Source organism: Pagrus major, chromosome 22, assembly GCF_040436345.1.
Source record: "Pagrus major chromosome 22, Pma_NU_1.0".
NCBI lineage: Eukaryota > Metazoa > Chordata > Actinopteri > Spariformes > Sparidae > Pagrus > Pagrus major.
Window position 1 is genome coordinate 6,629,748 of NC_133236.1, and position 15,848 is coordinate 6,645,595.

A 15,848-nucleotide genomic window follows, 5' to 3' on the forward strand; every position below is an offset into this window, starting at 1 on the left:
GATTTTTCTGCTAATTTTTGGTGATTTGCTCATGTTGTGTTCCAACAAACTCCTCCTACAGCTTTAACCCCATAGACTTCAAATTTTCACAGGTCAATCTCAACACATTTATGATGAAAAAGTATTGTGGTTTTGTTGAACAGTGTGACCGTGGCAGCATAGCAGGAAAACAGAAAGTTGTTGTAACTCCACTGTACATGGTCAAGTCTGCCCATAACTTAACATGTTTGATAAGAGTCCCAGTCTGATCACAGTCTGACCACATTAACAGGCCAAATTCGCTTACAGTCATAGCGCCACCTACTGGCAACAGGAAATTATCTTTTTTACTTCTATGTATTCCTGCTAGCAGGTTGACCAAATCCAACTCAAATTTGGTCAGAAAATCTTGAAGGATGCCTTGATTATGGTATTTGGTTATTATAATCATTCACCATTAAACAGGAATATAGTTTCCACACACTACCAGAAGCTTGTGGATGGCTATCAGAAGCACCTAATTGAGTTGAAAATAGCCATTGGTCACATTTTCAGAAGACCTATAATAAATTCATGATTAAACCAAACTTCATGAATGTTTTTTTTTTTTTAATGTGTTACACTCATTCGTCACAGAAAAACGACAGCTGTACAACTCATTGTAACTCAAAACCGCCATACATTTTGGATGGAAACTTTTGACTGCAACTGTATATATAACCCTTCCTTTTACAGCCCTCTAATTACTAAGTATTTACCCAATAATTACATATAGCATTTTATTGGGTAATTATCACTAGAAATAAGTAGGTAATTACAGAGAAATAACAGCTGAAAGAAAAACCTTCACTATTACCCATCAAATCAATCAACTAAGTACTATGTAGTTGTGACCAGTTTAGGTTGGTCATAACTCAGATAATTTTGTACTTCCAAGGAAAGTAGGCAACCAATTCTTAGAAACACCTCCTCTTATTACCCATCAATTCAAGTTACAATTGTAGTTATCCATGGTTTATGTTGTAACAGCCCAAGTTTAATTATGTACTATCTAGAAATTGAGAAAGTACTTCCAAATGAATTACTTTTTCTCCTAAATGTTCATGGCTCATAAAAAAGTTTATTTGATTTACCTTGGAAACTATGGCCATGCTTTTATTTAAGTTGAAAAATTACATCACTCCTTAGCTGGTAACACACACCGCCAGAATAGTTTCTTCTCTGTAGGGTTGTCATTATAGTACATCCTCTTAAATACTGGGTACGTTGTTGCTGATGTTTTTACAATTTACTCAGTAAGTAAGATGAAGTTGGACTGTAACGTCACAAAAAACTGTCACTTTAACATCTGGGGAACGTTAATGTGAAACATTCTAGTATCCTTCCTGGAACATTTAACTAGCCTTCCCAGAAAGTGCCTGGAACAGAACAGTAACATAGTTTTTACATCAGGAAAAAATTGACATTTTGACATCATGGGAATGTTATGCAGAAACATCTAGCAAATGTTTCCAGAACCAAAAGAAACATTCCCAGAATATTTGAGGAACCAAAATTTGCCAACTGGGTTGCTTGCCATGCTTCTTTAAACTGTTTCATTTGACAGAACTTACGTTGAACGCTAAATTGAGGATTGGTAGATTCTTTATTTCCCAGTTCCTTAAATAGATTTGTTGTTTCATTACAGCAATGATGACTCATTGTTTCAACCTACACGCATCAGCTTTCCAGAAGGATTTTTTTGTTTTTTCACGAAATTTCTGAGACAATTTGTATCTGGCACTGATGGTGTGAATTGTCCTGTAACTAATTCTCCAGCCATTTTTAAACACCTAGTTAGACGAGGGTTGCTCTGTTGTGATTTCATTGCAAATACTGGTAATCCGCATCATAAAACTGTTGGGTGTAATAAAATTGATTCAGGGATTAATTACAGAGTACTACTCAGATTGGGCTGCGAATACCTAGTTCTTTTTATGGGACCATTCATTGCAGTTTCACTTTTTCATTATGTGCCAAACATGCTGGTTTTGTACATATGTGGACACTCCCATAGCCTGAAACAGGACACTTTTTCTACATAGAAGAAACAAGGCAAGCGAAGCTTGGTTACAGCTCAGATGAATGTTTAGATGGTTAGCTGGTGGACTTTACCACCACAAGAATTCTAAACAGGATAAGACAGGTTCACTGTAGGTTTTAATGTAAGTCTTGTCTTAAAAACTGTGGTTATAGCTGATTCTGAACAAAACTATCACTATCAAGGGAAAGATCCTCACAGGCTTGAAATGAAGACATTTTACCCAGCCCATACTGTACCTTCCTCTTTAAGATCCCAACTACAGCACCAATTATTGTCAATTTTTAGGTATAATCCCAGTCTTATTTAGTGCTTTAGTAAGTAGTTTCCACTGAACAGTCACATTGCAAAAAGCAGAGTACAATCCTGAGACCACCAAAGTGGACAGTCCAGTTCTCAAATTTTGTCTATGAAAATCCCAATCAGTCACAGGGAATGCACCTAACCTCCTGCAAATAATGCAGGATGTCTCAGAGCAACACAGTGGCCAAGGGATGGAAAAAATCTAAATGTATTTTTATTTTTTAAGTAATGATTCATCGCAGTAAATTAATCCATTGATTTCCCCCTCGTGCTTATTTTGTCCACAGGACCTGTCTATTACTGTATATGAAAGCGAGGACCCAAACCCATGTAAAACCAAGAAATGTCGGACCTGAACCGGGCAAAGACACAGACCCAATCAGCACTGATTTCACAGCTGGTTGCTATTAACAAGTTAAAGGTCATTTACAATTTGTTAAAAAGTTAGTAGCATACTCCCCTTTGCATAGCCGTGACATATATAACTCACCCTCTTTGACACGACAGTTCATAGGTTTTCAAACTTTGTGTTTGTCCACATTATACACAACAGTACTTACTTTCTTCTCGTCTTTGTCCACAATTTGCATTAAAAAGGCTCACACAGAAGACTGGCCGACATCTTGGGTTTTTCATGTTTTTCACAACAGTGAAAAAGGACCTGAGTCCTGAATCCATATGTCTCAAGAAGGTGGTTGGAAGAACATTTAATGAGAACTTAAAATGCAGAGCTCAGCCTGAGATTATAATATATTGTCACTGTCATCTCAGTAAACAAGTCTTGCACAACTCCTGACCAAAAATGTAATGAAGAGCTTCAGAACAGAAACAATAGATCAGTTGAGAGACATTAATCAGATTAAAATGGTGTGTGTGTGTTCACCTTGCCAGTGTAGACTTGTCTTCCTCTACACCATATGAGGACTGTGAAGCAGGCCAGCTGCACTACAGACAGCCCGTTTGATCTTCAGTCGATCATGAAGGAGGACATGCGATGCTGTCACTATAGCCGCTTTCACATATGATCAGATCAGTCCACATTTATTTGTTCGCACATGCAGCACACAACAGGAGATCATCCATGTCAGATGTATTCACACATGTTGGAAATACTCTGTATGGTTTGGGCAAGAAGCGGCGCCTGGGAAGGTGGCTATGCCCATCATTCTCTAATGGTGGGCATAGCTGATGATGATGTGTTGATATAAATACTACATGCATTCGGACATATCCACAATACAAACGAAAGAGGGAAGTACAGGTAAGCAGAGAAGAGTATGAAACCGCTACACTCAGTGCACGAAGATCTCACCATAAAAAAGTAAGCTGCAGCATTTTGGATCTGTGTCCAGCAGCAGCATAAACGGGCAATATGGAAGCACGAGAGATTGAGTGGGGAAATATTCTGGGCAGATGTTTTGCAGAACCTTGAAGATGAACAGTTTAAACACCATTTTCACATGTCCTGGTGTACGTTTGTGTAGGTGTTACAGCTGATTAAACAAGCACTAACACAGAAGATTACACATCGCCGACAAGCCCCCTCTGCTCTATTCACACATGTCGCTCACCCGGATTTAGGACGATTGAGCTGGCAGGGTAAAGTCCGGGGCAAATAATGCAGACATTTGTGTTCAGACATACAGCTCCTCTAAGTAAACTCTGGATAAATCCAGAGTTACAGTGCATGTGTGAAAGGGGTTTATTACTCATTTCAACTGCAGTGGTGTGTGTGTGTGTGTGTGTGTGTTTGTGTGTGTGTGTGTGTGTGTGTGTGTGTGTGTGTGTGTGTGTGTGTGTGTGTGTGTATTTATGTTTTTGGTACTTATTGGCGACTTTTTCCAGCATAAACTCTAACTTGTTGGGACCAGAAGTCCACACTGTGGCAAAAACGTTATTTCTGAGATCCTGGTTGAGGTAAGGTGTACGGTTTGAAGGTCAAGGTTAAGGATAGGTATACATTTGTACATTTGTAATGGTCATCAATTACGGTTAAGATTCGGGTGAGGGTTTGGGTTACGCTGTCCACAATCAATGGAAGTCTATGAAAAGTCCTTATAAGGACAGCACGCAAACCTGTGTGTGTGTGTGTGTGTGTGTGTGTGTGTGTGTGTGTGTGTGTGTGTGTGTGTGTGTGTGTGTGCTTGTGCGTGTGTGTGTGTGAGAGAGAAAGGGAAAGAGAGAGAGACACTGAGCACATGTGCATCGCTTAAGGTCATGTTAATCCAATCATCGTGGTTCTCAACAACTTCCACTTGTGTTTGGGTGTCTCTTCAGAACAGTGTATTCTTAGTCACACACGTGGATTAAACACAATGAGCTTTCTGTGGCCTGCAGATGGTTTTTGCTTGCATCTTTTCTTTTTGTATCATCAGAATTTAATAAAGCTGCAGCTATTTTCAATTTTCTCTCCTCAGTGTCAAACTTTCCACCTCTGCCTAGCCTATTGTCCTTCTCTTTGACCATTTTCACACCAAACTCAACCTCACAATATGATCTGTTTTCCACTCTTCCAGAATGCTCTGGAAAGCAGGGTAGAGTAGTAAATAGATCATATACCTCATCAGACTATATTGAGAAGACGTTAAAAGTTGTTTTTAATAGAATTCTTAATTAGACACATCATTTTTTTCAGAGGTGATGATGAAAATGGCTAAGGAGTGAGCCATTTTGCCCTCTTTCTCATCTCTGTTATGAGTTGCACAGGTGCAGTACCAGTCAGACAGTTGGCAAGGATCTGGTACTGACATTGAGGCCACTTACAATGTTAAGTTGATTTTACTTTGTTTTTCAATGGTCTGTCTTTTAAGGTCAATCCCAACTGAATGATAATCAAGTCCAGCGATGGATGGAAAAGTATTTATGCACCAGCGTCCTTAACTTCAGCACGTGGCATATAGCAACACACCAGGCCAAGGGTGAAAATTGGTGTGTCCAGATCAGAGCTGGAGCTGATAAACAACACCGACCCCGAAAGAATGCTGATTTTACCCTTTCCCATTGAAGACAAAAGCCAGGGGTAAGTGGGTGTTAGTGGGTTTTTATCCAGTGAGAAAGGGGTATCTCCCCCTTGCTCTCTCTCCTTCTCCCTCCCTCCCTCTCTCCGTGTCTGTGTGATTGTACACGTGTTGGAGCAGAGCCCCACCAGCTGCATCTGATCCTGTAATCAGGACTACAACAACTCAGCTCTGCCACATCCACCTTGCTTAACCATAGTACCTGCTCAGCTAGTCTGTAATTCAAGTATTTCATATATATATATATATATATATATATATATATATATATATATATATATATATATATATATATATGTTTACCCCTGCCTAATCCCGTTCTCCTCTCCCTGTAGTTTTGTTGGCTCCTCTCTTGCCCCCCTCTGTCCAGCCTTCGGTGCCATCTACCCTGCTCTCCTGCCCTGGACCCCCGCTCCGCTCAGCTACTCCCTGGATTCCTCAGCCACGGCTTCCTCTCTGCTAAGCACAACCAGGCACAAGCTCAGTTCCCTGCAAGCTTACAGCTTTCGCCTCAGCATGGCTCCTCTCCAGCTCATACCCCATCCCTTTAAAGCTGCAATAAATATTCTTCTTTTATTGAACTCCAGTCTTCTAGCTTCCCTGTGTGTCACACTTGGATTCTTTAGCCTCGCCTTAACACAAAACACCATCTTGACTGCATTTATGTGAATCTCTGAGGAATTATCCACAGCAAAACATCAAAACTATCACCTGAGTTTGTAACACGTGCTATTTGTTGAGAACATACTCTGAAAACACCCATTGCATGTGCAAAAACATTCATTAATTCCAGCTAGTGGGCTTTGTTGCAACTCATTTCACTCTTTTTCCCAATGTTTTCTGTCTGTCGAGTACAGTGGCCGACAGGTGCAAATCACAACAGCAAATCCGAATCACAACGTCAAGTTAAAAAACACATCAGCAAGTGAGAAAATACAACGGCTGAAAACCACCTTTGCTAATTGCAAAACCACAACGAATTAACCAGAAATCACATCAGAATTTTGTCAACTGGAAAGGGCAGGACTTTTACTTAGCATACCATAAGAAGCCCTGCCGGCACACATCCTCACTGGTGAGTCTGTGTGCTGCTGTGTGTAAATGTACTTGATGGACAGGCATTGGAAGTAACAATATAGCTTTGTGTGAAAGAAGAATTGTCAAACTGCAGGATTTATTAACTTGACAACGTTGTCTATGATTGACACCCACTAGCTTGAGGCTAAGGCTAATACAACAACTCCACAGATAGGGTTACACTTAACGTTACTGTAATACTAATACTGAATGCTAATGCTTTACATAAATTACAAGTGATTATTTCCATTGAATTGTTATGTGTGTTAATAGACCCACTCTTACCTCATCAGGAAACAGGACTAACAATAGTCTGCATAATAACCTTTATTAATGGCATATTTATACTAATATTTTGAGCTATAATTATAATCTTACAGTATATGTACATACATATATGTATATGTATATGTATATACTGTGTATATATATGTTATATATGTATGGAGTTTACAAACTTTCATTTTGTTATACAACCCTGTGTTGTATAATGATAAATTACCTTGTACCTTGAATGTTTACAGAGGCTGAGGTCAGGCAACTGCAGACAGTCAGGACTGCTTGGTCTTCTTTGGTCTTCTAATAGTTCTGTCAAAGCTTTTAGGTGTGCTTGGGCTCATTATAAGATACAAATCAGGGGTAGAGGATGTCTCTGAAGAATAAAGTGGTGCTTCTCCTTGGCCAGGGTGGAGTCAAATCTGTGCAGGTGTCCAACTCCAGAGTGGGCAAACACCCCCAGACTTTATACATTTTTATACATATTTTTTGTATATATACATTTTTTATATTACATTTTATATTGTTATGTTAATATGTCTAGGTTGTTCTCTTTATTTTACTGTGTTGTCATTCGTCTCTGTGTGTAATGCTGCTGCTACACCTTAATTTCCCAGCTTGGGATCAATAAAGTATATCTATTCTATTCTATTCTATGGGTTCAAACACTGTGGTATCATTCTCTCTCCTGTTCATGTCCTTACATGCATCTCAAAATCTTGGACTCATCAGAAAATTGGACTTTTTCCAGCGTCCATTGTCAAATTCTGGAATTTCTTTGCCAAACTCAACAGTCCGTGGAGTCACGCTGAAATAAACTGTCTGCTCCATGACATGACAGTGTGATTGTTTGGAATGCAAGATGATTGATCATGCTTCAGTGTTGGAAAGTTGTGTTATCAGCATACGCCTTTGTCGTTACCATAATAACCCATGCAGATGGGTTGGTGATATCTGGACACAAAAATCTGATCTGATCACTTGCAAATAACAGTGCAGAAACTACTTCTTTTAGATTTGCCTGCTGTGTGAACATCAAGCCTGTGTTTAATGTCTTGATCTTCTGATGGTGTTGTCATTTTGGGTCTGCCTTACAGTGGTTTTGTTGCAACTGATCCAGTTTCTGCAAACCATTTTAGAGTTCCATGCACCCTCAGAAACTTTTAGTCTATTCATGATTGGATGCTGAGAAAGACTGTTTTCAGTTCAAAGACTAATTTGACTTTTGACACTTTTACTTACTTTCTGAACTATTTTAAGTGACAGGTTTAAGTGACGATATTAGAGATTTTCAGTGTGGTCTCAGACTCTGGACACCGCTGTATGTATGCATACATAATTATATATGTATACATACATATGTGTACTATAGATATAAAACTGTAACATGAACCTCAAATGTGTCAGCATTTTGAAAAAAAAAGTCCTGTGCCAAAAGTGCGGGAAGTGGGCTACTCTTCGTCCAATATTCTTATCATGTGAAAGTGTTTCTGGATGGTTGGCTACTTCCATTGCGGTCATTATTGCCTGTCACATAGCATGTACACTAAAGATCTGCTGTATGTCTCATGACTTTGAACCCAGTGTTTAGATCTCCTGTGCCCTGGTTCAGGAATGGAGCTGAACTCCAAGGCAATTTGACATCATGTGGATTTCTATGTCTGTGAGAATAGAGGCTCTGGTACTGGTGTGGGAAGGCAGTGCATTTTTCTTCTTACAGCTGGGAACAAGGGTTGGACAGAACCTGGTACACAGTGGTGCTATACTTTGTACCAATCCTGACACCTCAGCCCACCAAGATAGGCCCAATATGTCTCCCTCTCTTTCTAGTTTCCTGTGCAAGTTCCCCTGAAAACATGACATCAAAGCAATTTTTGACTGGATTAATCTCACAAACCATATGCTTTGCAACTGTGGCACCCTCTGGCCCAGAGTAGGTTCAAATCTCATTAAAGAATGGTAATTCTTTATATTAAGGTTCTTGTAATAAGCATTAGATAATAAGGCCCTTCAATGTCCTTATTGGATGCTAATTAACACTAATAATCCTGTATAAGTGGAGCACAGCATAATAAACAATGTTTATTATCAAACTATTCGTACTAACAAGAAACGTGTTAACTGCTTAAGAAGTTTACAAGAACCTAATGAGTTTCTTTTTTCTTTAACACATTTATTGAGTTTGACCAACTTACCTTTACTACTTTACTAAGCTATTTTTGTTGCTTTATTAAGATTAAAACATACTGTGTTTGGATAATACACTTCTTCTCAGAGTATGTTGGTAGAACCCAGGTCTCTGGATCTGAATTTTGAATCTGAATTATATGTCACTCCTCAATCTTCGCTTTAACCGGGAGTAGTTCTGGCTGTCCCAAAGCTCTTCTCCTCCAAGGAGGGATACATGACAACAGCCTTCTTTCAGCTGAACACCATGACATATAATTACTCCACCTCTACATCTGCCAAATTTAATGAGATGGCGGATATCACTTTAGATGGTGCTTCTCTCTTTCTATGGTTTTCTTGCATCGATCCATGCATTTTTGGTGGATGTGACCAGGTGAAGGAAACATGGATGCGAGTAAGAGACTTGGAGGAGCTTACATCTGAGGAGCTGCTACACCTATTTCCTCCATCACTATTTGAAATTAAGTTACATGATAAGGAGTGTGGTGGTGCAGGGTAAACGTTTGTTTATCCTTGGTTCTGTCCATCATTGATTGATTTATATATTTTCATTTCAAACATGTAAAAACAAAAGAAAACAAACTGTAACTGTAAACTAAAAGCTTTCCAAAAAAATATGAACATCTATGAAAACGGAAAGAAAAGCAAACCTTAACAAGAAATTTAATAAACAAATTCTCAAAAAACAACGACAGTTGAAAAGGAACAGGTATACACTTGAAAATTTAACTTGCTCTTGCTGGTTTCTCCAATCTTACCAACCTAAGCTTTAACTGGAAACATTTGTGTAGTGAATCATGATTTGTTTTCCACCTTACAAAGACTCAAAACAGTAAATCATCAACATCACCTTGTTATTTTGCAAGGCAAGCTCATGTAAAAAAACATTTCTGTCTTGCAGCGACATAGAAAAAGCACAAGTGACAGAAAGTCTTCTGTCTTTGCACCTAAGTCACAAGAAATCAACGGGCAGTGTGACCAATATGTTGAACTCATTAATGTGTGTGTGTGTGTGTGTGTGTGCGTGCGTGCGTGCGTGCGTGCGTGCGTGCGTGTGTGTGTGCGTGTGTGTGTGTAAGGCAGGCATTGATGTGAGTCTATGGCTCTGCATATATGTGCCCATGAATAACCCTTTGTCCAAATGATGTACTATCCAGTGGGTGCCAAGTATCTACCCAGTGTTTCAAAAGCCTGGTTAGTGGGCCTCCAAGCCTCATTATGAGCCTGACTGCTATTATGCCATCGACACACACACACACACACAGGCGCAGGCACATGCATGCACACACACACACTCATACACGTGCACACATACACATATCCACGTATGAACTCAAACCTATAGCAAGACCAGTTCCAAACTAATCTTTACATTTTAATCTTAACCCAAATCTGAAGCCTGAACCTGCAGAAAAACAGGTCTGAGGTACAAGGTACAAGAACACCCACTCATCAAGACAGCACCCAGCCAAAAGAGGCCTGGTCAGGGTGCCAGTGCCCAGGGCATCACCAGGGAGGTTGCACCCAACAACCCAGCACAAACACTGCATTTCTTCAGCAGCGAAAGATCCAGCTTAGCAACAGCTTTGTCTCTGTCCTATTGGCCAAACTCAAACAGCACAAACAAACACATGCACAGATGCACAAGGAATATACACACTCACATTATCCATACTCTCATTGATAGGCTTTTCATGTACAAACCTTGCAGGAACATTAGGAGCTGAAGAAATCTAGGGATACCAGGGGGTGTTACATAACACCAACTATTAAGATGAATGAAAAGCCCTTTAATAGAGATGAATATCTTCTGCAGCAGGAATCAGAGAAAAACAGTCCCTAACAATTGATTTTTTAAGACATCAACATCTCATCCCACTCCAGTTTTCCCAGGAGACATTCCCTAACATGCTGTGTATTGACTGCCACTTACTCCATAAAGCAAACAGGCATATAACTCACCTTAGAAAAGACATCTGTGTAAGATGAACTAAAACAGAAGGATATCCTCTTGTCCAGTCTTATCGACACTGCCTCTGTTCAGGCAAAAAAGGCAGCTACAATAGCTCAGCTGTTTCTGACACTCATGTGTGACACTTCTGCGCTAACAACCAGACCATCCTCCTGCTTGACCTTGAACTCCCCAGGCCACTTGGACCGAGGTGGAGCGGTCTCCAGGTGATCTCCTCTCCACCTGATAAATAGCTGATGCTTATGTATGCTGTCCTGCTGCTGGTGCAACTGTTGTTGAAGCCACATCACTACAGGTGTCCCACCTATGGCCACCGCTGCTACTGTGGCTGCAACATCCAGCTCTTTGAAAACAGGTTTGCTAACTTTGTGTGCACTTGCTCTTTGCTTTTTTGTTTGGGCTGAAGACTGTTTGTTTACTTTGTGTGTGCCTGCTCCTTAATTTTTGGGATGAAAACTCAAGAGCTCCAGTCACCAGAAATACATTGCACATTAAGTTACTCATTTACATACTGAATTTATTTAAATCTCTATGGTTACTTACACATTTACACCTGTTAATACCTGCGAAACCTAGAAATGCCAATGAATTCTACTATGAGATGTCAACGCAGCAACAGCAACATTGTCCTGTCCGCTCATTTAACCTGAGCCACCGGTCCAGTGATCACTCAACCTGTGGACCACCAGAAACAAGTTGTCGGAGCAGAGGAACAGTTTCCTACCATCTCACATGGGGCAGAGGAGCACAACAGAACTCTTTCAAGAGCTGATTACAGCCCCCAAACACGAAAAGAAACACCACAACAGTTTCTGTGCAGGAGGGTGGGATTTAATCAAAATGTTATTCCCTCATCAAGGCATACTGATTCTGAAATCAGGTATGAGACACAGACTGTGCTCATGTACATTGTTTACCAGGGACTAAACAACAAGCATGGCAAAATCAGAAGAGTGTCAGATGAATAAGTACACTCCTGAAGACGAGGAAATACAAAAACTTAGTGTACAAGTACAAGAGTTGACACAAATGTTGGAGTCGTTGAAACAATTAAAGCTGCAGTTTGATACACAATCTCACAGAGGAAACGGAAGCAACATGACTATCCTTCCTGTGCTGAGCAAAAACTGCCAAACTGTCATCACTGTTTTGTATGTGTCGATGGGGACATCGTGCAGTGGAGTTTCTAAAGATACGCAAGCCAGTGGCTGAAGGACAACCTGTGAGCAGCAGAAGTAAAAGAGAACAAAGCAAGGAGCTGGGGGTTTGTTTACCTGGTCGGGGTGTCCATCCCATTCACCAATGGTAGCTCAAAGCTGGGTCTTTGGGTGGAGCTAACACCTTGGTGTGGAAACCCTTAGGATTGTGGGGAATTGAGTCCTTGGCTCCCTGTCTAACAGACAGAGGGTATGTGGTCTCATAAGAATATCAGTTTGAAAGCCACAATTAACAGATTCAGCTGTGGATCCGAACACTGGCATTTGTAATCAAACAGGCCTCAGAACTGTTTCACCTAAATTCCAGCAGCATGTCCAGAGCTGGTAAAACCTTGGACCATGTATAAACAAATATTCTGGCTACAAAGCCCTCCCAAATCTTCACTTTGGCCTATCCGACCACATTTCCCTGCTTCTTCTGCCTACTTACTCCCAGCTGATCAAAAGGATCAAACTATCAGTTATAACTGTTTAAGTGTGGATAAACGAATCCTCTGCACAGACTGGCAAATGTTCAGAAATGCTGCAACACTGTCCAGATCTACAGATATGTGGCAGGCGATTCAAAATGTAATTTGCTTTAAAAGCAGACGTGCCCCCGTCAGGTAACAGAACAGCTACCTCAGAATGCTGTTTGTTGACTTCAGCTCAGCATTCAATACAATTTCACCCGTTAAGCTGACTGGAAAATGTCACACTCTGGGCAGTACAACACTTGCAATTGGATATTGGACTTGTCACAAGCAAAGCCCCAGACAGTTTGGATTGGCAGTCACACCTCCTTACGTTAGTGCTCAACACCAGAGCCCCCCAGGGCTGTGTGCTCAGCCCCCTCCTGTTCATTTACATTGACCTTTACATTTACATTTAGGGCATTTAGCAGACGCTTTTGTCCAAAGCAACTTACAATAAGTACATTTGTTACAAGAAAGAAACCACAACATATCACCGTTGATAAAGTAGAAAAGATAGAACCAATATTCAAGCCCTCATCAGAGCAAAGTAGCTGCTATTTAACACAGTGTTCACACAGTACACCATGACTGTACTCCCAGGCATCAAGTGAACTCTCTAAGTATGTAGACGACAACATCATAATCAGCCACATTACAAACAACAATGACATATCAGGAGGAAATCAACAATCTTCCTAAGTGATAACGTCAGCAAAGCCAAGGAGGTGATTGTTGATTTTAGCAAAGACGCACTGTCTACATCAGTGGTGCTGAGGTGGAGCAGGTGAACAGTCATAGGTTCCTGGGAATCAACATCACAGAGAACTTTTCATGGTCATCGCACATCACACAAAAAAAAATGCACAGAAAAAAGCTCTAGAGCCTGCCCGACATGCAGTTTTTGGGGCCAATGCCAATACTAATAAGAGGGAGTAAAAAATTATGATCAATAACAATATATCTGTGATACAATATTGGCCAACCAATATATCGGTGGGGCTCTAAATTGCACAGAAAAAGCTCTATTTCTTACAGAAACTTAGGAAGGCTAAATTCCGGAGCCAAATTCTTGGCAACTTTTTTAGAGGAGTGATAGAAAGCATCCTGACTGGAGACATCACAAACTGACATGGTTCATCATGGCCCAGGACAGGAAGGCTCTACAGTGGGTGATTAAAACCACCCAGAACATCACTGGTACGTGACTGGAAAGTCTTACACATGGTTCCTACCAAAGGCAAACAATGACCGTGAATTACTGTTAACTTTGTGGGTTGGTGCCATATTTTTTTATCCTGTATGAATATAGATGGCATGACAACATGTCACTGAGTTTGATATTACAAAACATTTTAATATCTAGAAATCGACAACATTGGTTACTGAAGTGAGATGAGTGAGTGAGTGAGTTAGTGAAGTGAGATGTCTGCACAGAGCCCAAAGAATACTAAGAGTCAACACCGACCCAGCCACAGTCTGTTCACCCTGCTGCCATCTGGACTACAGAGCGGTTTCAATCTTCAGGCGGTGGGACTCCTCAATTCATCCTCTACACTCCACTCTATAAAATAGTTTGCTTTGTTTTTCGTTGTTTTATGTGATGTAGCAGAAAGGGATTCAAACTCAGTTTAATTTGTTATTGTTGGGTTAATTTGTCTGTGTTGTTTATTTTGCTATGTGATGCACTTTGTCCTGTGTGTTTGTGTGAGAGGTACTGTATGAATACAGTTGAGTCATGAAAAACTCAATATTATGCTATAGGCGTTTTTGGAGATTGACCCAAGGGACCAATAGTGAGGATATCGCTGGCTGTGCTTTATCAGTTTTGACCCTTATTTTCTCCCTTGCAAATTTAAATTAGTTGATGATACTGATGGTTCCACGTTTTATGCATTTAAGCCAATGGTAATTTCCATAATGTTATAAAAATATGAGCTGAAACTTGTTTGAGGTTGTATGTTGTCTAGTTATCTTGTCTAGTCTATAAAAGGACAATGCCTCACAATAGTTTTGTAAAAGTATTCTGCTATCACTAAACTTTTAGAGAAACCCAAATTGTGTGCGGTAATGCAAAGCCAATTTGGGTGGAACATAAGTCACAATGTGTGATGATTACTAATTATCCCATTCCCGCAACTCAGAATAGAATTTCTTTGTCATTGTAATGGTGTATACAACGAAATCCAGGTGCACTGCCTGTGCAGAGCTCCAACATACAAGAGTATAAAAAATTTAACAAAAGCAGAATAAAGAATAAGATAAAAAAATGGGCTGTATGTATAAATCTTACATGCAACCACTCATCTGCACACACTCATACACACCTGAATTCACATTTTGCTAACACATGCACCTATTGAGTTTTGCTACTACTCACTTGTTTGTGTCCAGGTCAGAGTAGCATATCCATGGAGGATGGATATGTAATGCCTTCAGCATCTCCTGGCTCTGGCTCTGGGCTCCTCCCAGGTGAACTTACTTGGAATTACTTCACAGGGAGCGTCCATGAGACATCTTGATAAGCTGCCCAAATAACCTCAACTGACTTCTGCACAGAAGAGCAGCAGATTTACCCCTTGTGGATGTTTGATCCATGTGCCTAAGGTTGAGCACAGATGCTCTGTTGCTTGTATCCATGATTCTTTCAGTCATATGTGGAGGATGGAATGAAGATTGGCTGGTAGATTAAAAGCTTTACTGTAGGGTTCAGCTCTGGCTTCATTCGACCTGCCTCATTACTGTAGACGCATTACACTCCATCATACCATCAAATTTTTGTTTGAGAGACTTGAACTTTGGGGGAGTAGTTCACCATTTCACAGCAGAAGAAATGGAAGATCACTCCAAAAGGCAGTTATCCATTTTGTAATGAGCAGAACTTTTTCATTTGCGAAATTGGAAATAGTTTTTTTCTTCTCGTTTTCTATGTAATCACTATAAGTGATATGATATTCAAATAAAAACACCCAATATTATATTACATACAAAACACACTTTCACGAACCATTCCTTGACTTGCTTGTATCTGCTGACAAAGTGTCAGCAAGATCTGAAATGGTGGGTGTTGGTTCTGATACCACAATTTTCATTTGGCAACAGAATAATTGACATTGCTTTGAACATGTTGATGATTTCATCTGATGGGATTTAACAAAGTATTCTTTGTTTTTTTTTTCCTTTGGTGGGTAAAGATGATATGTGCTGCATCTTTTTTGATGACAAGAATACCACAAAAAGGCTATCATGGTCTCAGTGCAGTTTGCCAGTAATGATCACACACTG